Source organism: Protopterus annectens, chromosome 7.part0 (genome assembly GCF_019279795.1).
Source record: "Protopterus annectens isolate FY-2018-M chromosome 7.part0, PAN1.0, whole genome shotgun sequence".
NCBI lineage: Eukaryota > Metazoa > Chordata > Ceratodontiformes > Protopteridae > Protopterus > Protopterus annectens.
This window is the reverse complement of record NC_056739.1, coordinates 1,490,898,118-1,490,926,046: the sequence shown is the minus strand read 5'-3', so window position 1 is coordinate 1,490,926,046 and position 27,929 is coordinate 1,490,898,118. Positions and strand designations below refer to the sequence as shown.

The 27,929-nt window shown below is 42.5% G+C and overlaps 1 long non-coding RNA gene across 1 annotated transcript in view; it reads right to left on the bottom strand.

The window, feature by feature from the left end:
* The window catches only part of LOC122807095, a 1,397,276-nt gene that overhangs the window by 598,384 nt on the left and 770,963 nt on the right, over positions 1-27,929 (bottom strand). The window lies entirely within an intron of this gene.

Sequence of the window (27,929 nt, the reverse complement as noted above, 5' to 3'; positions counted from 1 at the left end):
TTGGAAAAACAGCAGACACGGCTATTGCCCTAGTAGAATGCACTCTCACTGGTGCTGGTAATTGGAGATTTTTTTTATTGTATATAAAAGTAATACAGTCTCTAAACTACCTTGACAAGGTGACTTTTGAAACAGAGGACTGGAAAAGGAGATAAATAACTGATCCAATTTTCTAAATTCCTTAGTTCTCTTGAGGTAGAAATCGAATTGTCTGTGAACATCCAGCAAATGTAAGCAATATTCACCTTTGTAAGAAAAATATGGAAAGAAAACACGTAAGTCAATGGTTTGATTAATATTAGTTTCTGAGACCACCTTAGGAAGAAAAGATGGGCTGATTCTTAGAGAAACCCTATCCTTATGAAAAATCAAATATAGGGGTTTTGAAGATAGTGCTTGTATTTCCGAAATCTTTCTGGTGGAGGTAATGGCTATCAGAAAAAATGGTCTTCCATGAAAGAAACTTTAAGTGACAGGTAGCTGCAGTTTCAAAGGTGGAAAGTACCAAAGACTGTAAAACTATAGTCAGATCACAAAGAGTTTGATGATCTTTAAAAGGTGGTGTCAACCACAAGGCTCCCTTCATGAACACTTTACACAATCTATGGGAAATTAGTGAATGGTCTTCAAAGCCATTGTGGAAATTGGAAATAGCAGTTAGTTGGACCTTAATAGTAGATGCAGATGCTCCTTGTCCGAAAAGCATAGCTAAAAACTCCAATATGTTTTCAACTGGTGCAGAAAAGGGGTTAAGACTATTATTGTGCATCCAAATAGAAAATCTTTTCCATTTACTGTGGTAAAGTTTCCTGGTGGAAGGTCTATAGGAAGCCAGTAAAATTTTTTGGACTGGAGAAAATAAATTTTTCTGCCTAGTGACTAACGGAATTGGAGGAGCCAAGCTGTAAGCTTCAGGTTCTGAAGATTGGGGTGCATCAGTTCCTGTGGATGAGATAGAAAATCCAGAACTGGGTCCAGAATCCATGGACAGTGAATTAGATGAAGGCACAGAAAGGGGAAGAAGACTGGTGGAGGCCAAAAGGGTGCAACGAGGATCACCTTAGTTCTCAGCCTGCTGGCTTTCTTTAAGAAGAGAGGAATCGGTGGGAAGGGGGGAAGGCACAGAGTAGTCCCAAGGGCCAATGGTGAAGGACAGCATCTCTTGGGGACTCCCCTAGCTGCTGCACTTGTTGTTCAGGGGTGATGCAAAGAGGTCTCAGCAAGGCTGCCCCCGGTGATGGAAAACCTCCTTCGCTATTCTGGAATTGAGAGACCACTCTTGAGACAGGAGAATTCATCTGCTCAATTTGTCCGCTATCACGTCTGAGTTCCCTGAGATGTGCATTGCTATCAGAAAGCAGTTGGAGGATATTGCCCATTGCCACACTCTGAGAGCTTCTCAACACAGGGGGTATGACTTGGTTCCACCCTGTCTGATGTACCAGACTAGTGATATGTTGTCTGATTGAACTGCAATCGTTGCTAGAGGTAGGACAGTTTGGAATGCTTGCAATGCTAAGAGCACTGCCCTCAGTTCCAGAACATTGATATGTAGACTGGCCTTCATCAGGGACTAAGTGCCTTGGACTGCTCTTCTCAGATAACCCCCCCCCACCTCATCTGGAAGGCATCTGTGGTAACTATGGTCTTGGGTTGAGGTGGAACGAAGGGACAGCCTAATAGAATTTTCTCAGATTCCAAGTCCTTTTTGCAATGAGTGGTGATTAAAATGGAATGAGTCATTGAATAGGTCAGGATGGACCACTGAGATGCCAAAAGCCACTGTAATAGTCTGATGTGAAATCTTGCTAGTGGAACTAAGGTAATGGCAGCTGCCATGGACCCTAAGGCTTGAAGGACTAAGAGCACAGGTACCTTGGTGTTGGAGAGAATGGCTTGTACTTGAGATCCTATCTTTTGCAGTCTGTGTAGAGGAAGGCAAGCTGCACAAGTGGTGGTATTTACACAGGTTCCTATGAACTCTAGATCCTGAGTCAGATTTAGTTCAGATTTTGAGTAGTTCACTGCAATGCCCAGGTAAGCAAACATGTGAAGAATGAAGTCTGTTGTTTGAAGTAGTAGATGTCTGGTGGGAGCGGTGATGAGCCAGTCGTCTAGATATGGAAACACTCGGAATCCATGCAGTATCTAGTGAGCTATAACTGCTGCCAAACACTTGGTGAACAGCCTGGAGGCTGTGGTGAGGCCAAAGAGTAGCACTCTGAACTAAAAAAAATGACTGGCTCCTAGCTGAAAGTGAAGGAACCTTCTGGAGCGTTTGTCCAATTTTATGTGGTAATATGCATCCTGAAGATCTATAGAGCACATCCAATCATCTTCCTCTAATAAGGGTAGGACAGACTGAACTGTGACCACCCAGAATTTTGTTTGCTGAACAAAATTGTTTTGAAGGCTGAGGTCCAAAATCTGTCTCAAGTCCCCTGTGTTTTTTGACACCAAAAAGAAACTTGAGTAAAATCTGGATCCTATCTGGTCTGGTAGGACTTCCTGGATAACTCTTTTTTCTAGCAGCTTTTGAATTTCCAGAGCTGCTTGATCCCTCTGATTGGGTAGAATATCAGGGAGTCTTCTTCTTGATCTTGGGATGAGAGTGAAGGGAATGTGGTAAACTCTGGCAATAATCGTTAGCACCCAAGTATCTGTTATTATTTGCCGCCAGGTCCTCGAGTGCAAAGAGAATCTTCCCCCAACTGCATCCAGAGGTAAGCAATCTGGTCCATTTTCAGGAGCGCTGGTAGGTTTTCCCAGAGAAAGACTCTCTGGAACCCTCATTTTGCAGGCCACCTCTGCTGCAGGGTCAGTGTCTTCCATTGGAGCTCCCCCCACTGCCCCAAAGGGAGCCATCACCAACTGGATCCTGAAAAAGCCCTTGGGATTTCTTTAACCACATCTTCCTGCTCCTCTAGTTCCTAAAACAGGACTACTGGGGAGCAGACAAATGTATGCCCACTGCAGACACCATCTTTCTCGCATGTGGCTAATGTTTCATTGACTTTGGGGCCGAATAAGGAAGAACCGTCAAAAGGAGCATTGATGAAAAAAGACATAAACGGCTCCACAAACTCACACAAATGCATCCAGACGTGATACCTTATGGCAACGCTGGAACCCGCTGCCCACGGCATCCCTTCAGCTGCATGCGTGATGAGCCTCATGGAAGAGTTGGAAACAGACTCCAGGGTAGCTAGCTGGGAGGCCATTTTATCTTGAACTTCCTCAGACACAGCTGCTGCAAGGATATCTGATAATGCCTTGATCACTGGAGCCTAGTAAAAATGTGCCATAAAATCCAAGGACGTTAAAGTGAAGGTTGATGATGCATACACCTGCTTTCCAAATCTGTCCATCTCCCTGGGCTCTCGATTTGGGGGATGAACAGTGGAAGTCTTTTTCACCAGTTCCTTTTTGGTGGCTGCCGCAACCACCATAGCATCTACCACTAACCCCTTAGCCCAGTTCTGGTGGTCCTTTGAAGCTGAGAGAATTTTGTCTGGTCTCCTGGGAATTGGTCCTATGGAGTCAGGGGTCTTTCAACCCCACTGCATGATCAATTTAATAAGAGTGTCAGCGGAGGCTTCACCCAAGAAGTAGATGGGTGAGCACCAAAAGCTTGCAGGTCCACCGACTCCTCAGAGGTAGAGTTTTTGGGCTTCCAGTTACCCCTCTGTTTCAGGATTTCTAGGATGTCTCTAAATGAGACATCTTCCGGGAATGACTGGGGGGAACCGTCCCCATCATAGATGCCCAGGTCTTCTGTGACAGACTCCTCACTGGAATCTAAGTGTTTCCTCTTACATAATCTGTTTATGGAGTGGCTCCTCAGTGAGAATCTCTGAAGAGGAGCCAAAAGAAGAGAGGCCCTGCACAGGGGTCTTTTGCAGTTATGGTGCTCGCTGCCCAGGCGTGGAGGTTTGTAGCAGATCTGGACAAAAGTGGATCTCGGGATAAAACTCTGATGCAGAAGTGGCCAGCTGACAACTTGCTGAGGCCAATGCCCTCTCTCCATTACCTGGAAGGCAGGTCGCCCTGAAGAGGGATGGGAGCTCGGAACCGAGGTCACACCCCACTCCAAGAAACCTACCCCTGAAGCAGGAGCTCAGGAAGAGCTTGCATCAGTTGAAGCTCTGAGAGTCAAGGGTACCCGTGAAAAAAAACTCGAGCAAATCTGAAACCCTCAGAACCGGCAGTGAGGCCATGACCCCGAGAGTCCATCAGTCCTGATGGAACCAAAAAAGTCAAGGCAGATCCTGGAACCAAATGGGTAAATGCTATTGGCACCAGAACAACTTGAACCAGAGGAATCAGAGTCATAATCTCTAAGACCTCAGAGCAGGTTAGAGGAGGAATATTTGGTGGAGTCCTGTGAGAAAAAGCCCCAACTCCAGAAGGGAGAGGGGTTTGGGAAGAGACAAAAAGACCCCTAGCCACTAGGAGCTGATCCACCAACCTCACAATGTTGACTTCAGTCACACTACTGGAGGAATGGAAAGAGAAGCCTGAGGGGGATTCTGGTCTGTCTAAGAACGGACTTGGAAGCTGTCCCACAAAGGGGTCAATAGAAGGTAAATACCTTGTCCTGGGTAGATCAATTATATTCACTTTCAGCACTGAGGGTGATATGGGTTTCAAAATTTCTGGAAGCATTACAGGTGGAGCTGGTACCGGCGGGGAACCCAGTGATGTCAGTACTGATGTGACCAGCACCAAGATCGACGTATATATGGCAGACAGTGCCGAGGAAGTCAGTTACGTAAGTTTTTTGATGTTAGTCTTTGGTTCTGCTGGAGTAGTGAGAGGCAAAGGTTTGTGCTTTTTGGGTGCTGGAGTCGAAGGGGACGCCGGCACCAGGAGACTAATCTTATGCTAAAGTTCAGATTTAGAGGTAGAGGAAGGTGAGGATGTGATGGACTTGGACAGAGCCTCCGCAAAAGAGGACTTAATTAGACCATTTAGGATTAATTTGTTTTTCCTTTCCACTAAGGTCTGCTGGCTGAATGTTTGACAAATTGTACAGTCTTGCTGAAGATGTGCTGTGCCCAAGCAGTACACACAAGAAGAATGTCCACCAGAGTTGGGCATCTTCCTTCCACAATTCTGGCATTGTTTAAAGCCTGTAGTCCCTTTAAATTTATCTGCCATGTTGACTAAGGCAAAAACAAGAGTCAACAGAGCAGTCACACACACACATACACACAGAAGAAAAAGGAAAGCCAACAATAGAAGGCCTAAACTACCCAAACCAGTGTAAGAAGAGGGAAAGTACTACAAATGATGGTAGGGAAAGACTACTGCAAGGTAAAAATAGTACACTCACTCATAGAAAGAAAGTGAGAAAGGAACTAGCTGAGGAAGAGGCTAAGTGAGTAGAAGGAATCTCAAATATAGAATATATACATACATATATATATATATATATATATATATATATATATATATATATATATATATATAAGTAAACAGGAAAATATTAGAGCGAAAATATGAAAAACTATGAAATTTCTACTTAGCATAGGATAGAATCTGGCTGACGCATCTTGCAACAAGAGCGACAAATGAGATCTGAGGTAATCTGTCAGGGTTATTGTGGGTAGAGTCTTAGCTCGAGAGTTTTTGGCTTGCTCAAGCTGTGTAACAGCTGAGCCAGTTCCGAGGAACAGAACTGTGTCCCAAAGGTCAAGGATAAATGAAGACTGACAATATCAGATGGAATGCTAGCACTACATACTGTAAAATTGCAATGGTATCAAAGGTATGCTAGCAGTACATACTGTAAAGTAACAATGATATGAAGGGAAGGGAAAGTTTGTACTATGTTCACTACAGTAGTTCATGTAAGGTAACAATAACATAAAGGGAAAGATAGCACTGCATCCGTGGTATTAATGAAATTTTAGTACTATACTCTTGAGACATACCAACAGTTATGAAGTGAATGTAAGCAAGACACCCTGCAAAGTAAGGATTGCAGCAAGGAAACATCAATATCACATTCTGTAAAATAACAATGTGCTGAAGGGAATTACATCCTTATAAAGTAACAATGGTATGACAGGAATATTAATACTACATTATCTAAAGTAATAATGATATAAAGGGAATGTTTGCACTGCATCATACAAAGTTAACATTTTATAAAGATAATGTTAACACTATATCCTGTAAAGTGATAATGGTATAAATGGGAGGTTAGTAATGCATTCTAACAATAGTATGAATGGAATACCACCACCATACCCTGTAAGAAAAAGCAATGCTAGAAATAAAATGTTACCACTACATCCTGTAAAGTAACAATATGTGTCACTATAGCCTATAAAGCAACAACAGTATCAAGGCAAGATTATCAATACACCCAGTAAAGTAACAGTGGTATGAATGGAATTTTAGCACTACATCCTGTAAAGTGACATTGGTATGAATGGAACTGTAAGTAATACATTCTGTAAAGAAACAATGACATGAATAAAATGTTACCAATACATCCTTGTTAAGTAGCAATGGTATAAAGGGAATGCCTGCACTACACTGAGACATATGCAACAGTTGGAATGCCCTCAAAGGTTCCTTACCAAGAGAATCCAGGGTATATACACATACTGATCGCCTTAAAGCCCTATCACTATACTCTGTCTCCTACAGGTTACCGAGAGGTGATCTAGGCCTGGCATATAAGGCATCCTCAAATCCAGCTGTGATGGACCTTTGCACATCCACAAAATGAACAGCATTGGAACAACTAGATTCAGGGATCTAAATTTTGCTTGCGGCATAAATAAGACATGCTGACGGAATATATATGTATTTCAGAGGATCCCTATGCTCTGGTATAGGCTCCCTATCCATATGAAACTAAGTCTATTCCTAACCTTATTTAAATGTAACCTTGACCAATAGATGGGAAATTGGAAATTCACCTGAGGTCTGGCCCCCATGTCTCTGATAGAGGTGACAGTAATGCCCAAACTAACATGGCATACCCTCTTGAAACTTCCTAACATACCTCCTCCTAATAAATACCCATGATACAAAGGGATGCAATTGGCTTGGATTAACAGCTAGATTTGTAAAGGTCCTAGTGGTTGTTAACCTGGTATATTCCTATGAACCTCTGAACATTCAGTAAAGCAGTGATGGTATGAGGGAAATATTAGCACAAATTCCTGTAAAGTTACAATGATATAAAAGGCATATTACCACAACTCCCAATTAAGTAACAATAGGAATATTAGTACTATGTCCTATAAAGTAACAACAATATGAAGGTAATCAGCATGGCAGTCTTCTATTGAATAAGTAATGCACAATGCCAAGAGATGATAGTGTGAGTTAAGTAACGCCTGCTGCTAAGTGAAGATTTTAAGGAAGTGTCAGCATCGCATGCTGCTAAATGATGAGGGCATCGGTGGCAGCTACTGTCACTGAGTGTTGATAGCAACAGAATGTCAATACTGCTTGCTGCTGTGTGCTGACAGCATACTGTCTGCTGGTAAGTAACAATGGAAAGGGAATATTTGCCCTACTTGCTATCAAGTAATGATCGTAAAAATGTTGACATTAGCACTTACTGAGTTGCAATTGTAAAGGAAATGTTAGAATGGTATGCTGTTTAGTTTGACAGTAAAATAATGTTAATGTATCATGATACTATGTAGTAATGATTTAGGCATACCTTTCAAATGTCCAGAATTAAACAGAATGCTCAGATTTTTCCCTCTTATTTGTGGTCTATTCTTTATAAAATTTGTCATTTTCTGGCAAATCACTGCAGACTTAAGTCACTAAATAATGACAGATATTTGAGTTTCAGACTTTGTATCCTTCAGAAAATGCATGTTACTCTAGCAACTTTTTAAGTTTATAAGGGCAATATTTAAAAATCTGTCCCTGATTTTAGGCATTGACATCCACATTATTTTTAACTTTGCCCAGAATTCTTGCACTAAGAGGTTGAGAGGAATGGATGTAGGAATGGTAGAACACCCTGGCACTGAGGGAAGTATTAGCTCATTCACACCTACTGCACACTTTTTATACTTCCTTTTATCACTCTTAGCTTCTTATGGGATCTTGATATTTTTGGGGACTGGTTACTTCAACTAAGTTACTTACCAATGAATAATAGCTAGCTTAAGAATCAGCAAAGTGTAAGCAACAAACTCTGTCCATTTGAACAGGTATCAATAAGCATTTTTCATTTATAGTCACCCTTATTTATTTTATCCAGGTTCATTCTGTTTCCATACCAACTATCCTTAAGCCTCTAACTGTTAGCCTTGAGCCCATTCATCCTATTGTACTGAGTAATCCCAACATGGACAGAAGACTGGAATGAAAAGGCCAACATATAAGGCAGCCGTGTAAGAGATTTGTGCTCCTTCTGGCATCCCAGCAATGACAGTATTTGTAAATGGGCCCTAATCCTACCCTGCCTTTCTGGCATCCTAAAGGCTTCCTGCACATATGAATGCTTCTACCCACATTCTTTTGATGGTTACCTTCAACAGCTTAGGATTGCCAAGTCCACATCCCTGGTCACTGTCAATTTGGTAATACACAAGCCTCTAAGTTCATGGTGGTGATTGGCAGACTAGAAACCACCTCTCTCTTTCCACAGGATAGGGCAGGCAGCATCATCCACGCACTTTCACCCTCCGCTAACTGCCTCTTGCAACTTCCCAGCCACTATTTGATCTTCGATAATCTGATGCATAGTCTGGATGTTTACTGTATTTGCCAGAGAGCCAAGCTTACCACTTAATCCTTAGTTCATCTTTATTCTTCAATGTTGAGCTCTGACACGACTCCTGTCTGCCCTCTTAAAAATGTGCCTGCAATATCATACAACACTGCCCACATTGTGACATGAAAAATCATTAAATCTGTTTGTCATGTGCTGAAGGCATGCTTTTGCTGACTTGATGCATCAAGTGGGTCGCTGCACTACACTGCTAACACTGCCAAATAAAGTACCATTGCATACTAAACTTACCATAACAGCAGATGTTCAGTTGACCACTGCTACAGTAGCCATAACTATATGGATTATATCCTGCCAAGGATATAACAGTCTGACAGCTTCCAAATCTTTAGGGCACCTTCCATGTGCCCATATTCAAGCAGCTCAAGCTGAGCTGACTAAAAGACAACTTTAAGCCCAAAGCCATTCAGAACTTTCCCGCCAACAGAGAGAGGGAGGTTGAGCCCTGAAAGGATAATGCTAGGAATAACAAAAAATAAATGTCCACATTTTGGCATAAAAAGCATACCTAAAAAACGAAGGGGGTGGAGGGAGGGAGGGGCTACTGCAGCAGTGGTCATTCGAACAGCTACTGTTATGGTTAAGTTTACTTAACTGTAATATCTTCATCATATTGATCACTGCTGCAATAACCTTAGCTATATGGGTAGATTATCGCAGCTAACTACATTTGGGGAGAGGGTGGAAGAAGAAGAGTCCAGGATCCCCTTGTGAATGGTCCTAGCAAAGCCTGATTTGGACCTAGAGAAGTAATCAAGCTTATAGTGCTTTGTAAAAGTCTGCACAGAGTTCCAAGTAGCAGCTTCTAGAATACTTCTCAAATCCAATTCTTTCCAAAAAGCCATACATGAAGCCAATACCCTGGTAGAGTAGGTCTTGATACTGCCTAGAACAAGTTGTGGTGAGTATAGTAAAAGGTAATAGCCTTAGACAAGCATTTGGAAATAGTCTGTTTTGACACAGGTTGTCCCTTCTTCTTACCTTCACAAGAAATTAACAATTGATACAAAGATTTCAAAGATTTAGTTCTGCCAAGATAGTCCCTGAGTTGTCTGTGGACATCAAAGGTATGGAGTATCCTTACTCCCTCATTTTTTGGGTTCAGGAAAGAAAATGGAGAGATGGATAGTTTGGCTTAAAGTAAACTTGATTACCACTTCAGGCATAAAATAAAGATTAGTTCTCAAAAAAAACCTGTCCCTATGGGAAATGAGAAGGGTTTGACTCACCATAAGAACTTGTAACTCAGATACCCTTCTTGCAGAGGTCAGAACAATCAGTAAAATTGCCTTCCATGTAAAGAACCGCAAGTCAGACGGGTTAGCTAGTTCAAATGGAGAAAATGTTAGCTTCCTAACACAGAAATAAGATCTCAAGGAGGAGCCACCAGTTTTCCTTTCCATTTGCTAATATGTGATTTTCTAGTAGCAGACTTTCTTGTCTCCTTTAGTACCTGCTGCACGTACTTAGTAAACAAAAACCCTATCACCCAATCTGTTAACTGAAGTTGATTGATCTCAAGGTGTATTAAACACCATAGTCCTTGTGTGAGTAGGTCCAGGCTACAAGGAAGCCTGTGGTAATTTCCCTATGGCCATTTCCAAAAGAAGGGAGAACCAAAGTTGCTTGGTCCAGAAGGCAGTCACCACCAGTGATTTTAGGGGATTCCTTCTGAATCTTCATAAGTACTTTTGACATTAGTGGAAAGGGTAGAGAAGCATACAGGAACAAAAAAAGAAAAGAAATAGCATCTGTTTCCAGGACTTCTTGCATGAAGTCCTGGAACAGAATCTTGTCAGCTGATTATTCAGAGAGGAGGTAAAGAGGTATACTTGAGGAACTCCTCGCACATGAATAAAATCTTGGAAGACCCACTCATCTAGTTTCCATTTGTGAGGGCCTGCCACGATCCTACTCAGCTTGTCTGCCACACAATTTTGCTGTAATGGAATGTAGGATGCCTGGAGAGTGAGATTGTGATGGGAAACTATATACCAAGCTAACGTGGTTAGTCTGCAAAGATGGTACAGTCTAACTTCCCCTTGCTTGTTGATGTACCACATGCCTATGGTATTGTCTGTAACTACTTGAAGAGGTCTCAAGGGCCAAAGATGGTTCAGAGAACTGAGTACCTTGATCAGGCAAGTATCTCCTTGATATTTATGTGTTTGCATTTGTCCTTGGTGTCCCATACCCCCTGCACTTTTATCCCTCCTAAAACTCCTAAACAAGGCAAAGTTCAAATGATCTGTGATGACTGGCTGCTTTAGAGGAAGGAGAGGGAAGGGGAGACTTGGATTTAAGGATATCTGTTGTCTCCATCAAATTATATCTCTTCTGACAAACCACAGCACTGGGACTGGGATTTGAAAAGATAAAGGATGTTGGTGCTTGGAACAAAGAGATTTCAGACACCACTGTAGCTTTATCATGTGGAGTCTTACCAGGGGTATCATGAGAATCATAGATGCCACAAGACCCAAAATCCTGAGGTATTCCCTTCCAGTGACTGAAGTCTGAATGGATAACTTTAAAAATAGATCTAGATATAGATGTATCTTTTTTTTGTGGAAGAAAAGATCTTTGAAGTGAGGTGTCTGGTTGACAATGCTGTATGAAGGAGTCAAGAAAGACATTTGACAGTTCTCTTGGAATTCCAGCGTGTAAGAGATCTCTCACCCAAGAAAGAAGTTCCTGACACTTTAAAAAAAGTCTCTGCAAAGATAAGGAAGTTGTGAAAATATGGAAAAATGTGAATAAGCTGTAGCCTGCAATGAGCTATAACTGGAACTAGACACTTTATGAACACTCACTGTGTAGTGGATAGTCCAAAGAGTAAGGCAGAGAACTGATAATGTGATTCAGACACACAAAACCTTATGAAACATCCAAGTGCAACTAACTCTGGGCAAAACTGCAATCCAAATTGTAGCTTGCTACAGATCCCCACCATGCCCCAGGATTCCCACTCCTCTTTTCTTGATGTACTGGAAAATATTAGGGTTCAACCAAACACCCTAATAATGGGTAACTTCAACTACCCCCACCAGTAACTGGGAAAACTACTCGTGTACCAACTCCTTAGCTCAACCCTGTCTGGAATTCATAAACTCCAATGCCTTGGATCAACTTATCCACACCCTCACCATGGTCAACAATATCATAGACCTAGTCATTACCAACATGAGTGGCCGGTGTTCCACACCTGAAGTCAACTCCTCGTTGGTCTGATCCGACCATAAGCTAATCACCCTTGATATCCACATCCCGCCCCCACCCCCCATTAAGGAAACCACAGTAAAACATTTCTCCAAAGCCAACTTCATGCTTAAGACAGAAGTGGTGAACTTCATGACACCCATACAGATGGACAATACAGTTACAACTGCTGAATCCTACACAAATGCAATTTATAAGCACTTACACAAGTGCTATCCCAAACAGAACCAAGACGCTATCCTCCAAAAAAAGGAAGCCAATCTGGTGATCCCCTGCCATAAACAAACTGTACAACAGAAGGAAGAAATTGTTGCAAAAGAGAGTAAAATCCCATGAGTGGAGGAGCTTCCTGGTCAGCCTCAGTAAGAAGCTGTGATCCCTTATAAGATCCTCCAAAGCTAGCTACAAAAACAAAATCGCCACTAATTCCAAGGACAACCACAAAGCATTCTATAGCTATGTCACGAATCTCGATGGCAGCACCCAAATTTGCTCTGAGTTACAGCACAATGGCAAGAAAATTACAGAACCAACTAATATTGCCAACATCCTCTCAGACAGGTTCAGTGCTAACTTTACCCCCCTCTCACCCCCTAAAGGGCCCATATCTATACAAGAAGAATGCAGAGTCCCTGTAATCACAACTACGCAGGTAAAAGTTGCACACTCTAAAGCCAAAAACACAGCATCCATGGGACCAGACAACATCCCATGCTGCATTTTACACGAACTTCAGAACAAACTGGCTCCCCGCTTAAGCACCATGTTCAATAATAGCCTCGCATCAGGCTTTGTACCCACTGAATGGTGCACAGCAACAGTTATCCCACTCCACAAAGGGGGAGCCACCACTGATCCCGGGAACTATCGACCTATTAGCCTGACAAGCCTGGTCTGCAAGGCCATGGAACGTATCATCATGGAACTCATAAACAAAGACATTGGTAACCTCCAAACTCTGGATCCCATCCAGTTCAGGTTTGTGAAAGGCAGATCATGCCTCCTGAACCTGATTGACTTCTTTGAGGCAGTCACCAAAGCTGTAGATGAGGGTAAGGTGGTTCACACAGCCTATCTTGACCTCGCCAAGGCTTTCAACACCATCCCCCATTCTGGAATTATAGCTAAACTCACTAAACTAGGTATAACTCCCTATGTCACAAGATGGGTTGCCAACTGGCTCACTGGCAGAACCAACACTGTAAAAATTGCAGACTCCAAATCTGACCTCAAAGCAGTGACAAGTGGAGTACCACAGGGTTCCGTCCTGGGACCTCTCCTGTTTGGTATCTACTTCTCTGAAGTACAGGCTAACACAGAAGGCCTCTGGCTAACGAAGTTCGCAGATGACTGCAAACTAGGAGCCTTAGTCAAGTCCCCAAATGATGTGGACATCCTACAGAAGGGCCTCGCTGAGACAGATGCCTGGTGTCAGAGCCATGGCCTCAAGCTCAATGCCAAAAAGTGCAGTATCATCCCCTTTGGTAAAAAGTCTTTACCCATGAACTACCACATAGGCAGCAATCTACTTAACACCGAATGTGTGATAAGAGACCTTGGGACCCAGGTGGACAGTAGACTCTACTTTGATAGTCGCATCGCCACAGTAGTCAGAAAGTCCTTCTATCTGGCACACCTCAGCATAAAAGGGTTCTCATCCAGGGAAAAAAAGAGGTAATTGTTCCCCTCTACTCGACACTCATTAGACCCAGACCCATTATAGAGTACAACGCCCCTTTTGGAATGTACCTCACAAGACATCTGCAGCAGCTGGAAAGGCCACAGAAGTACCTCACAAAGAGGATTACTGGCCTCAAACAAATGCCCTACACTGACCGCCTCAATAAAACTCCAGCTTTACTCCATAGCATATCGCCTACTCCGAGGTGATCTCTGCCTAACACAGAAAGCTATGTCAAACCCAGAGCTGTTGGACATGCTACAACTAAAGAAATCCCAATCCCTCCAAGCTGCATGCTCTAGGGACCTAAACCTTGTTACCACAATAAACAGGACATGCTGGAGGGATAGATTCCTGTCCCAGAGACTTCCCATACTCTGGAACCATCTATGTCAAGCAAAGTTCTTCATTAGCACTCTTCAAGAAAAATCTTGATAAGTGGATGGGAAATAGGAAACACAGCCCGGGGATCACTTCTGTGTCTCTGCTCGACAGTGGCACAGGAAAATAATTTTCTTGGTTGGCGTAAGCCAGGGAACCTTGTTGGCTAGGCTTACGTAGGCCCTTGGGCAGATAGCCTAGTACCTACCTATGAATTTGTAAGGACTAGGGATGTGATGATAACCATCTTTTAAGTCTAGTATTGTGGGAAACTTGAAAGAGGAAGAAGTAAACAGACTGTGAAGTGACATCATCTGGAATTTGGGCACCATCACAAAATGTTTTGGAAAGAAAGGTCCAAAACTGGTCTCAAAGCATTTTATCCTTGAATAAAAACTCTTCCCTGGTTCTATAACTCCTTGGGACAGCATATGATGAAAAACAGGTGGAAACAAAAGAGAAAAATAGAGATTCAGACTTTCTGGGAGAAAAATGGGCCAGTGTGGGAGGGAATCACAAGGCCTCGAACATTCATTCAGACTTGTTGGACTGTCCTTTGTTTTTGGAGATTTGAGACTTCTTTTTGGGATCCCCTTGACATTTCTTCTTAAACATCTGTTTACCTGTATTTTGTTGAGACTGCTTACTCTGCTTTTTGCCAAAACTGGATGAGGAAAATTGGAAAATAAGGAAAAGGAGAGATGAAAAATGTTAGAGATTCCCTGAATCAGCTTGCCTTTCTCATCACATTTTTATCACTTCTGCAACAGAAGGGCCAGCATACTAAATCTCTATCCAAGGGTGAGTTTAGAAACTCATTTTTATCATCTGGGAGGTTCTGAGAATTCAGCCATGCAAACATCCTCAAAACAGTACCCATGCCCATAGCCCTGGAAGAAGTATCAACAGAGTTATACAGACACTCTAAACACTTTGTAGTGACCTGTGCAATAGAAGAAACTTAGTTATTTGAAGCAGATTTTTCCTTACAAGAATAAACTGCAGATAAAACATTCCTCATACTTTCACAATTTTTAAGATCAAACTTTAACATCTGAGCTTGACAATTCAAACTTCTGAAAATCAAAGTTGCAGAAGTATACACTTTTTTTCATACCTGTCAATAAAGTTCCCATCCTTATAAAGTAGGACTGGAATTAACTAAGTGCTTAGCAGCAGTGGGATCAACTAAAGCTATAGCTGCTGGGTCAGGTTTGGGAATAGTGTATAAAAATTTGTAAGACTGAGGAACTTTATATATCCTATCTGCCTTTTCAGGGACAGTTGGCTGACTATCAGGAAAATTGCAGGCAGTAACACACACATCCTTTAAAGCAGACCGAAGATGAGGAATGGGTGTAGGCTGTGGAAAATCCTTCTGTAACAACTCACTAGTATTTTCTGAGGGACTGAGAAAGCTAAGTATTCTTCCACTGAAAACACTGGCGCATTCTAGCAATAGTCTCAAAGAAAGAAAAAAAACAGGAAACATCACAATCTGAGCTCTCCTCTGAGTTTGAATCAGAAATCTGAAGAAAAAACCTATATCCATCTCTGCATCTTGCTGTTCAGATTCAGAACATTGAATCTCTTCAGAAAAGGGGGAATATTTTCTCCTTTTACTAGAAACTACTTTACAAGAAGGATCAATAGCCTAAATTAAACCCTGAGCCAGACCCAATATTCTATTTCTATCCAAAGGCAATTGATGAGGAGTAGATTCATTCTTGTTTTTATTTATTTATTTTTACTAATAGCAACAGCGGTTTTCCCAGAGAATGGCACAACCAACATTCTGACACAACAGGAAAACATTCCCTGTTCCCTCTCCCAGGATTAACAGGAGTGGCACTTCCTTGCCCACTGATAGGACCCCAACAGCCACAGATGATGTAGCTAACCCCCATGCTCCATAGTGGCTGCAGGTGCTACACCAGATGGATCCGGGTAAAAAGATGACAGGTGTGAAGTACAAAATATGGCCACAGCAAATTCACCCATCTGCAGTTGAGGCAAATTGCTAGCCTGCTGTGGTGGCTAAGGATTTTTTTTTTGTGGCTGGAAGAAGAAGCTGTAGTCTTTTTCCAGGGAGGACAAGCAGCAAAACACCACCAGTCCACAACAGTTACTTTTTGACAGAAAAACACAGTAAAAAACATTTTAAAACACTATGCCGGCACCACAAATTTAAAATTAGCACAATATCGCCACAGAAAAATGTTTTCTGTCACTTTACATCACTTTTAAACTGACATGAAAAATGAGCGCTCCATTTATAAGTGCATTACAGTCTGGAGACAGTATGTTAAAACAAAACACTCCTAGCTTTAAAAGAACGTTCCTGCAGGGGAAAGTAATAAAACATTAGCAAAATTAATAAAATGGAAGTATTTTCCCTCAAAGTGAACTTATCCGCCCAGAAAAGGAAAGCACAATCGGGGTGTCAATCCTCAAAAACCTTAGAAGAGCATACTCTTTGGTGACCGTAATGCTCTGAAGGGCTTTGCACCCAAACATGTCTTTTAGTCAGCTCAGTTCAAGCTGTCTGACAGTATGGGTACATGGAAGGTGCACTGAAGCTTTGTAAGCATTTTGGCTGTTATAACCATGGCAGAATATAACCCATATAGTTAAGGCTACTGCAGCTGTGATCAATATATTGATTATCATCTGCCTGATGTACATATCACAATGAGCAATACTATCACACAGAACATATTGGGTCAGCTCCATGACATATTACATTACAGCCTGTAACAAACGACATAGTATCAGCACAAGTAGGGCAACATAAGGAAGTGGAAGAGGATATTATATATGCAAAAGAGCCTTATAGTTGCAGCAAGGGGTGCGATACATAGTGATACTTGTAAAGTGGTAACATCTGCTTGACAACTATGGGACGAGAACTATGAAATGACAATATCAAACTTAGTTGTGTAGCACAGAGAAATGGATCCATGACTTTGACCAGAATATCTGATTCTGATAACATGCTTGGGTGCCAGAGGAACTAAGCAGGGAGGCAGTGAAAAGGAGTGGCTGCTGTCAGCTTGCCTATTCATGTGGGAGGGTAAGAGGCAATTGTACCCAGAGGAAGGACAGTGTGGAAGGCTTTCAGTGCTAAAAGCACTGCCCTCATCTCCAGAACATTTATGTGCAACTTGGTCTCTATCTGGGACCATGTGCCTTGGACCATCCTTCCCGAACAGTGTCCCCCCCAAAAAAGTTGGAAGGCATTCATGGTCACTGTGGCTTTGGCTGGGGATGACACGAAAAGGCATCCCGCTGCAACATCCGGTGAATGGAGCCACCAAAGGAGAGACATCCTGCAGGTGTGACTGATACTTATTGGAAAATCCATGGGAAGGTTTAGCCAAGACCATTAAACAGCTAGAGTCCATTGAAGGATCCGCATGTAAAGGCGTGCACAGGGAAGGATAGAGATTGCGGCAGCCATAGAGCCCAGGGTTCGGAGAACATAGTTCGCCTTTGGAAATCTCAGGTCCACGATTAGAGCAATGGTGGTACCTGAGGCTTAAGATCCTGTCTGGCATTAAGAAGACTTTTAGTTGAAAAGTGTCTAACCATGCCCCAATAAAATCTAAGACCTGTACAGGTTGCAAAAAGGATTTGTGAACATTGACTGAAATCCCCAGCCGATCTGCCAAGAGAAGGAAGTAGTCTCAGGCCAGACAAAGAAGACGCTTGGTGGAAGCAGCAAAGAGCCAGTCATCCAGGTAAGGGAATACCTGAATTTCCTGAAGCCTCAGGTGAGCTGCTACTACTGCCATTACCTTGGTAAACACCCTGGGGGCTGTGGTGAGACCGAAGGGTGGAGCTCTGAACTGGAAGTGACTGGCTCCCAGCCAGAAGCGAAGAAATCCCCTGGAGCTTCTGTGGATCTTGATATGGTAGTAAGCATCCTGGACGTCTAATGAGCATATCCAGTCACACTCTCGGAGATAGGGCAGAATGGACTGTAGGGTGACCATCCAGAACTTTCATTTGGTGACAGGTTCAAGGCTGACAGGTCTAAAATGGGCTTGAGGTCCCCCGTCTTTTTTGGCACTAAAAAGAATCTGGAGTAAACGCCTAATCTGGACTGGTTGAGGGGGACCGGTTCCATGGCTTGTTTGTGAAGCAGCTTTGAAACCTCTAGAGCTGCGGCTTCCATGTGAGTGGGTGGGACATCAAGGAGGCATCTTGTAGCACTTGGAGGGGCAACAAATGGGATAGTGTAGCCTCTGGATATTATTTGTAGCACCCAACGATCTGCAGTTATGGACTCCCATGCCACTGGGTGCAAGGACAATCTCCCCCTGACTGCCTCCAGAGTAGGACAGTCGGGCAACCCCTCAGGGCTACTGCGTGGGCCTGTCAGAAGAAGGTTTCCTAGAACCGAAATTCTTGGGACCCCCCACTACCTCTGGGTCGGCGTCGATCCTGTCCCCCTCTGCCTCTGGGGGATGAGTTGTCCTGAAACTCCCGGGAAAACTGTGATTTCCGGAACTACATATTCTTTAACACTCTTTGGTTCCTAGAAAAGGTCTGCTGAGGGTTAGAGAAGTGGATCCCGATGGCAGACAAAGTCTTCCCGTCTTTTTCAATCTGGACAAGAGTGTCACGTACTGTCTTCCTGAAAAGACAGGAACCATCATAGGGAGCATTGGTAAATGACATCTTGAAAGGGTCCGCAAACTGACACAACCTGAGCCAGGCGTGTCGCCTCATGGCTATGCCTGTCCCAGCTGCCCTAGCTGCTCCTTCCGTGGCGTGGGAAAGGAGGCGCATGGATGTGTTTGATACCGATTTCAGAGTCGACATCTTCACAGAGAACTGTTGTTTGTCCTGCTGCGATAAAGACTCTGGGGGAGACTCAGCAAACTCCAAGACAAGGTCTCGCTGTAGCCATATAACATGTGCCAAATAGTTCAGAGCATGGATGGAAAAGGTCTCTGACGAATAAACACGCTTCCCAAACCTATCCACCGACCTGGACTCCTTGTTTGGAGGGTGGACTGAGGAACTCTCCTGCACCAGTTCCTTCTTGGTGGCTGCTGCAACCACCATAGCGTCAATGGGGGCTCCTTTAGACAAAGGCTGTCTGTCCGTGGGGGGAGAAAGAATCTTGTCATGGCATTTGGGGATTGGCTCTATGGTGTCAGGGTCCTTCCATGCCCGTGTGGTGATAAAATCCACCAAAAGGTCCACTGGTGGGGACACACAGGAAGTAGATGAGCCCGTGCCAAAAGCCTCCAGGAATACGAACTCATCCGTAGAAGGTTTTGTGGCTGACCAACTTCCACTCTGGCAGAGGATCTCCATGATGTCTCTGAAGGAGACATCGTCAGGAGGTGACCTGGGGGAGCTTTCTCCTTCATCTAAATCCATGTCCATAGTGAGGGACTCAGGGGAGTCCAAGTGCCTCCTTTTGCACTTGCGCTTATGGGGACCATCTTCAGTGGGACTCTCTGAAGAGGACTCCTGAGCTGTGGGGGGTTCCTCAAGGGGAATAACCTGGGGCTCCTCTGGCATGGGCTGTCCCTGAGACAAGTTGAAGGGAGTCATTGCCAAATCCAGTGGAGTCTGGGTGGAATCCGAGGAGATGGGCTGAGGTCTCAATCCCTGGGAGAGGACCCTCTCCACCACTTCAAATGCCAAAGGAAAGTGCACCTCCTTGGCACCCAGCAAGGAAGAAGATCTCACCAGGTCCGAAGCGGGGATCGGAGCCGAAGCAAGGGTAGGCTGAGCTCTAAGGGAACGGTTTGATCCGAAAAAGTCGGAGCTAAATATGGATCCATTCCCTCGGGCCCGACTCCCTGTCCACGGCTCCGAGAGTCACTCGGATCTGAATTGGCCAGATCCGAGGAACTCAAGGTAACAGCCAGAGCTGAGGTTGGAGGAACCATCGGCACCGAGCTACCAGCTCAGAAGAGTCTCGGATCCAAAAACCCAGAAGCAGCCACTCGGATCAGGGAAGGAGAAATAGGACAGAAGAAGAGCATGGAGGCCCCCTCTCCAGAGGAAGAGGGGCTTGGCAAAACTCCCATCTGTATTTGGGTATGAATGAATCTCCACATCATCCTGTCCATGTCCAAGTCTAATACACTCCGAGTCGATCATGAAGAGGCGACTGACTCGGATCTGGCTGGTCTGTGAAGCAAAGGTGAAGAAGGCCACAGATATGAAGACTCCATCAGCTCCGGTGAGAAACGGGGTGAGCGGAGCCTAGAAGAAGCTGGTCTCAGAGTCTTTGATGGTGGACTAGGGAAGGATTCCCTATCTGGAGACCTCTTGCGAGGCCTATCCTCTCTTCCTCTCTTTGTCTTCCTTGCATCTTTCTCTGTCCTTGTGTTCTTTTTCTTTGTCTTTTTCTTTGTCTTTATCCTTATCCTCCCCCACACCAGCACGAGTGGGAGTGTGAGCTGCTGTCTAAGGGGGGGGGGGGGTTTGGCAGGAGTTCCAGAAACCGAGGCCGTGGCAGAATCCAGCATGGAGGCAGGGAGAAGACCCTTGGTAACCAATTTGGCTTTCCTATCCCTGAGGGCCCTAGGGTTAAAACTGGCACAAACTGCACACTGAATAGATAAATGAGGCACTCCCAAACAGATTACACACAGAATGTGACCATCAGCCGGTGAGAGCTTATGGCCACAATCTGTGCATTTTTTAAAGACTGACTTAGGCTGATCAGCCATAGCCCAAAACTAGAGCACACACACTGAAGGGAAGTGGGCCTAGAGACTACCCTAATAAGAAAAAACTTTTTTTTTAGAACTAGAAACAACGAACAGCGTACGCTAAAGGGGAGGAAGGGAAGACTAATTACCACTTTCACACAGAAAAGATTGAAGTAAACACACTTACAATCCCTGAAGCTCAGAGCAAAGGAGACCACGATGCTCACTATGGTGTGGCAAACGAGATCTGGATAGGAGATGGTGGTGTATTATGGGTAGGGGGAGGAGCTTGGAGCAGATGCTAGAAAATAAGTTGCCAGCTCGGATCCGATATGGATCCGAATACCCACAGGTTGCAGATAAAATAAAGTTAACTACTTCAGATCAAAGAATAAAACAAAATGTCAGACCATCCCTGATGGCTCTCTAACTTATGGCCCTTCACTATCAACCTTTGCATCAGTGATGGGAATGATTAGGTTCATTGACCAGCAGGAAGTTCACTATCAATAGACAGTGGGGGAGGGGGGGGGGGGCAAAGAGAGCAAAGGAAAAAGCCAGGAATTCAGCTCAGATCTATTAACAGCTGTGCACTCTTTTCTGGATTGGCAGGCCATGATAGTCAAGCAAACAGATGGTAAGAAGGCTCATTCCATCAGCTAGCATGAGTCCACTAGCTGCTGATGTTTTGTATAGGTTCCCACTTTGAGTCAGAGTGGCACACACTCACCAGCACCCTCCCTTACCCCCTGCCTGGTTTGACTGACCCTGTTCCTACTTTGTCACCACCCCTCCCTATTATTGTTTTTCCACCCATTGTATGTATGTGCCTGTCCCTTGTCACCCCAACAACCACACATGCGTGACTGTGGGTCCACTTTGTAATTTCAAAATACTGAAATCTCGAATTTCAGTATTTCGAACTTACAAAGCCAAATACTCACATTTCCGAAACCAGCAGAAGCGTGAAATTCAAAATACTGAACTACAGATATTTCAAATTTCTGCTTCAGGTGGTATGGAATGTGGATGTTTGGTGTTCATTTTGGTACGTTTGTGTATGTAAGTATGTTGGTTAGGGGGTTAGTGTGTCTAAGTGTGTATTTGAGGGACTGTAAGATGTGTGTATGTGAGTGTCATTTTTGTTACTGTTTGTGCAATCTCAGAGTTAGAATATATAAGTAGGGGGTGGTATGTAGTTTACATCAGTTTGTTTGATTGTGGGGGTGGGTTGTGTATGTTTATGTGTGTACTGTATGAGTACAGGATTTTGAATTTCGTGGCTGTGTGTTTCCAAGTTTGTGAGTTGTGGTTGGTTTTTTGGCTTTGTGGTTTCAGAATACTGAAATTCGAGATTTCAGTATTTCGAAATTACAAAATGGACCCGTGACTGTACAGTTCATGTTGTCTTCCCTCCACACACACAAATTCTCCTATATCCCTTTTACATACCTGGTTTTCCCTTCCCTTGCATGTCATATGCCTCTCTTTCCTTCTGCTTTGATATGAGAAAAGTGGGTGTAACCCCATAAGAAAATCATGCCTGCCCTCTGCACTCTCCTGTTGCATTTCCATCTATTTTCTCCCATTTTCTCTTCCTTATTGTTAACTCCATTTTGTTGGTACTTTGTTTGGCTACATGCCTTAGGCCAACACATAATGATAAACAACATACATACTTGAAACTGCCAGCAGAGATCAGTGCTGCTTTGTGATGCTCTGTAGCAGAGAATGACAGGGTTCCCAGTTATGCTGCTCTGCTATGCTCTATCTGATATCATGGAAACTGCCTTCAGACTTGCTACCATCTGTGACGCCCCCTCTCTGGGTCAGTAATCAAGGATCATGAATCCTCACCACTGACACTGTAAAGGGACGTTCACTTGAACAAACTATGTCTGCATTTCTCTGTCTCTCTTTCGGGCCCCAATGACACTCCCCACTGGCACGTGTACACACACACACACCTGGAAAAGGCTGGCATAGATTTACTAGCTATGCTCCCTTCTGCCCAGACTATAGGGTAGGTACTGCCATCAGACACTCCAAAGCCAGCTACTCTAAGGCTCTTACAGGGGTACCCAATTATAATGAGTGAAATTAATATTAATACCAATTATAGTGTTTGGCCAATGCAGTAAGGCTTACAGTAAGGCTTACAGGAGTGGCCACACAGTCACCAAATAGATATAAGTACTCTCAAAGGTTAAAATATTCTCGAAAGTACTAGCCACAGTGAAAAGTTTAAATATATTTAGTAATAAATAAAAAAGAACATTTAAATACTAAATATTTATTTACAATAAACACCAGAGTTTCAACCATGGGCGATATTAAAATTAACACAGATACAGAAAAACAGTACTTAACTAACCTCACTATATTTTCCTGACTGATATAAAGAACTACTATTAAATGGTTCACACTTACTACAGCAAGTCAAGATGAAGTAGCTGAGGGGTCCTTCTTTTTCAGGTTCCAAAGACAAACTACCTTGACACTTCAGTCTCATCTAGTATAAAAAATATAATTTCAGACCGGACTTACAAAATGACATCACACACATCTGGTCATATGAATTCTGGTTCCCATAATACCCGCTTGGCTAGAAGCTGCCAGGATTTAGCACATATGTGTCAATAATACACACATGTAGAGCTTTGCTACGATCTGTAGCAGCTTCTGGAAGTTATAAAACAATAAACACCTCCACTATTCCTACAGGAGCTAATAAACCATTCTCTTGCACAAACAATTCATCTTTGGCTGCAGTCCAAACTGTAAGATACAATCTTTATGACCTAAATTAAGTAATTTAATTTCTTACTATTTTTCAAAGCTAGACTGAGATTAACCTTTTCTCTTTCAGTATCCTCTTTACATCAGTGCAGTTTGATATAAATATATATTTCTTTTCTGTCCAACAGGACACACTGTTGAAATATTTTTAGCACAAGCAACTTTACAAATTAATTTTCAACACAGGCATCTGTACAAATCAGTTTGATATACAATGACATATAATTCTGTACAAAATTCTAGCTAGCTATGCTGGCATATGTTGCACATCCACTGCCCTACTTCTCCTGGCATAGCTGGCAATACCTCACATTGTCACACCATACATGTTATCCTTTGAGATAATTCATAATCATATCCACCTTCACTGCCATAAGCTCTCTTCTGCCAGGTATGCCAACATACGATTGCTGTCTTTCAGAAGCTCATGTTGTTCTTTGCTAAGTACACATCTCTTACCTTTTAGTGACAGAGTTTTGAAGAAGAAAAAAAATAATGGGGCTGCTCAAACATCAGGTAGATATTTCAAATATTGCTCTTAGATCTGGACAGTTGAGAAGTGTGGCTAAGTAACATGAGAAATGCACAGCAGTGCAGAGGTGTGAGTCTATAATACCACTCCTCATTATACTAAAGGGAACCTCTCTAAGTTGCAGTCTACCTCTGTGGACATCTATAAGTTGTCTTGTCACATTGTGCATTGCTACATTATTGGCAACTGTGCAGCACAGCTGTCCAGCATTTTTTTATGAATATCACCTGGCTTAACATTATTGAAACTGAACTAATGTCTTTGGAACTCCAGGTATTATAATGTTAAATCACTTGTGTAGTACTCTTTTTCTTCTCTGAATTACAATGTATATTATGGATGAAGTCTTTAGCAATGCTTTCTGTTACTGAAAATTATAATACTGGTAACCATTTCAGTAGGTTCATATTTTTTCTTAATAATATTTATATTTCATTCTTAAATATACCATTTGGAGAGTCCTTGATATTCCAGACAGAAATGCTGACTGTCCACAGCAGTGTGACAGTGACCAGAGTAAGCCTTTTCATGTATCCTGTTTGGGGATACAATGTCACTCATATCTTGGTCACTCAGTGTTGTGAAATCATCTCAGTTATCTCTCTTTCCCTGGTTAAAAGTGTAGTCATTTATCACTCCTTGGTTATAAGTAATTTATTTTCCCTTGGCAGTGCACTAACTCATCTTTCTTTCACCACTGAAGCAGCATTTTGACTGTCTTGATGAAATACTTTGAAGGTCATTGCTTATCCTCAGAGTCCATGGGTTGTCATCTATCCCACCATGGGTTCAGTAGTGAAGATGTGGGATCACACTTTACCAATCACTCTCAATTCCTCAAAGCTTAGCAGTTCCACAGACCTGTGTTTATTGAGCACTTTTTCACTTATCTAAGCCTTCACCATGTGCTGTGTTCCACATGAACAGTACTCTAATGGCCCAGCCCAGTCCATTTCTGTAGTCTCTCAGCTAACACTTGTTGTCCTATGATACATCTCTTCAGTAGTCTTTCATTCACATGCTGAAACAGTTCAGTGAGCATTTTACTATATATATCTATTATCACTATGTCCAGTCTTTAGTGAAAATCCTATAATATCCCGAGCTGTACTGGTAGTTGTGTGCATAACACTCTATTAAGCAAAAACAAAATTGTCAGTGTTCTGTTTCAGGAGCTTATGAATGCTACAGCTTGCTTTGAAAGCTTTATTGAATGTGTGCTCAAATCTCCATGCCTTGTCATTTATGGCTGGATAGGTTCATTGGTAATTACTCGTCTTGTAGTCCAGAGTTCATTTAGGAGCCTAGCCTAAATTTCCAGTTGCCCTCAAGCACTGGTTAAGAGACTTGCTCAAGATCACACAGTAGGCAAATGAGAGCTGTGGGGATCAAACCCGATACTGTAGGAATTACAGCTCACAGTCTGCAACAACTGCCAAGATGATGAGACAAGTAAAAAATACTTAATATCATTGTGCTCCATAAATATTTTGAATTTCTTGAACTTCATGCATAACCTGTGGTGCTCTGTTGCCAGCAATTTCTCAAAAATTATCATAACTTGGCAGGACTGTCCTTAATACTGCCGCTGTCCTTTCCAACATCTCTGCCTCCATATACTTTGAGTGTGTATTTACTAGAGTTAGGAACAATACATTCACAAAAAGGCACACAGAATCAAAATGGATACACTGCCACAATACAGTTGGCATTCCAAAAAATGTTGTGGTACTGGAGATAGTACACTTTGAATTATATGCAAGCCATGCAGGTTTTAGTTAAATCTTCAGTGTCCATATAAATGCCAGGCCACAATAATAATGTATATGCAACAAATTTTATTGTTACATTCTCCAAATGCTTGCCTTGCACAGAATACAACACCATAAACCACAGCTTGGCTGGAATTGCCAGTTGTAACCACTTAATAAAATTTCTTGACATATAGGCAGTTTTGATCTCCTAGAAGAAAAGCCAGACTATAATAAGCTATCACCACTAGGACATCATTTCATTAACAATCCATACAAGTCTGACAGCACAGGATCTTTACTAGTCTGTCAATACATAACAGCATTCCTCACGGATGACTGCCCAGCAACTAATATGTACCAGACATCCAATAGAGTCATGGTTGCTTGTTTTTCATGCTTTCATATGAAAGTTATGACAATCCATAAGAATTGTCATGATTCCTTTTCCCCCATACTCAGTATCATATGGGTGAACCACCATAACATACTCCAATGGGGTAATGGTAACTTATCATGAATACTGCATGTCTTGTGCTGTATACAATTAAGTAGTAGCTGATGATACTTAACCAAAGTAAACAGTTTTCTGCAAAGCTAATGCATGACCTTCCTTAATCAATGCCCAGACTAGGACAGAGCTGAAGCATTGCTATTTGGCCAATGACCATGTCACAAAAAGGAAATATTGTCACCCTAGCTATCTGAAATTTTGTAAATAATTATATGTAATTTGTGAATATTAATATGATTTATGTAGACGTGTTACAGAGGGAAATACTGTCAGCACAGCTGTCAGGAATTTTGTAAATAATCATATGTCATTTGTGAATGTCAACATGGTCCATATGCTTGTCTTACAAATGTATTAGAATTGTATGGTTTGTGTATATTAAACTGTTGGTACAAAAGTGTGTGTTGAACAGGGTTTGTTTGGTACTGAGCTTAAAAGATGTATCCACAGTGTACCCCACTGGAAAAGAATAGAAAGGTATATATAATATTGTACCTGTGTAAATGCATATGTTTTAACAGTGGGAGTTAGAACATAGAGGGTTAACTTGCAAGACTTCAAGAAAATAGTTGAAATTAAATTGTTTTATGATTGTGCTATAAAAGTTAGTTTCAATGCAGCAAAGAGACAGGATGTCTAGAACTAGGGAGTCTTCTGCATTACATTGTAAGTGTTTTATTGTTTTATGTCTTCTAGCAGCTGCAAACATGTGAAGGCTATGTATTTTCACAGGCCGATGCTAGATGCTGCATCAGTGGGGGTTGTTTGTGAGCCTGTAAACTGAAGTCAGGTGAAATAAATGTATGTCATGCTACAAGTATCACAGTAGCAATATTTGAGATATTAATTTAAGAATTCTCTGAGAGAGACAGACAGGGCATTTTATATTTGACCTGACAGCATCAGCTGGTAAAACCCACTCACCACATCTGTGTTGCCCTGCTATGAGTAAGTCAGTCTAGGGTACAGTAATTTCTCTTAGATACAGTTAGGAATATAGTGAATTACAGTTTAGTTGTTTTCTTTATTTATTTGAGACTGTCCTGCAATGTTGTTTTAAATATTTCCTGCGATTCTGAACTCTGAAGTTGCTGTGATTACTTACTGAGTATTTTCTTGTTCTTTTATTATTTATTATTAAACATATTTAAACCTTTCAATTGTGGCTGGTCTGTCTAGAGACATTTAAGCTCTTAGAGTACTTGCATATCTATTTGGTGACACTGTGCAGGCCACTCCTAATAGCCTTGCTCTTGGTCAAACTACCATTTTGATTAATAGCAACATTACACAGTAAGATTGGACACCCTTTGTTAAGGGCTTTAAATTAGTTGATAAAGAGTTGGCTAGTGCCAGTGATAACTACCTTATAGTCCGGGCAAAAGGAAGCATAGCTAGTAAACCTGTACCAGCTTTTCCCAGGAGTATGGGTGTGTTTGTGTATAAACCAAACCTCAAAGTGTGCGTGTGTGTGTGTGTGTGTGTGTGTGTGTGTGTGTGTGTGTGTGTGTGTGTGTGTTTCAGCTACTTGGGCAGGGGCACGAAACACTGGTTTGACAGAGAGGGTGCTGGAGGTCTTAGTTTGGCCAA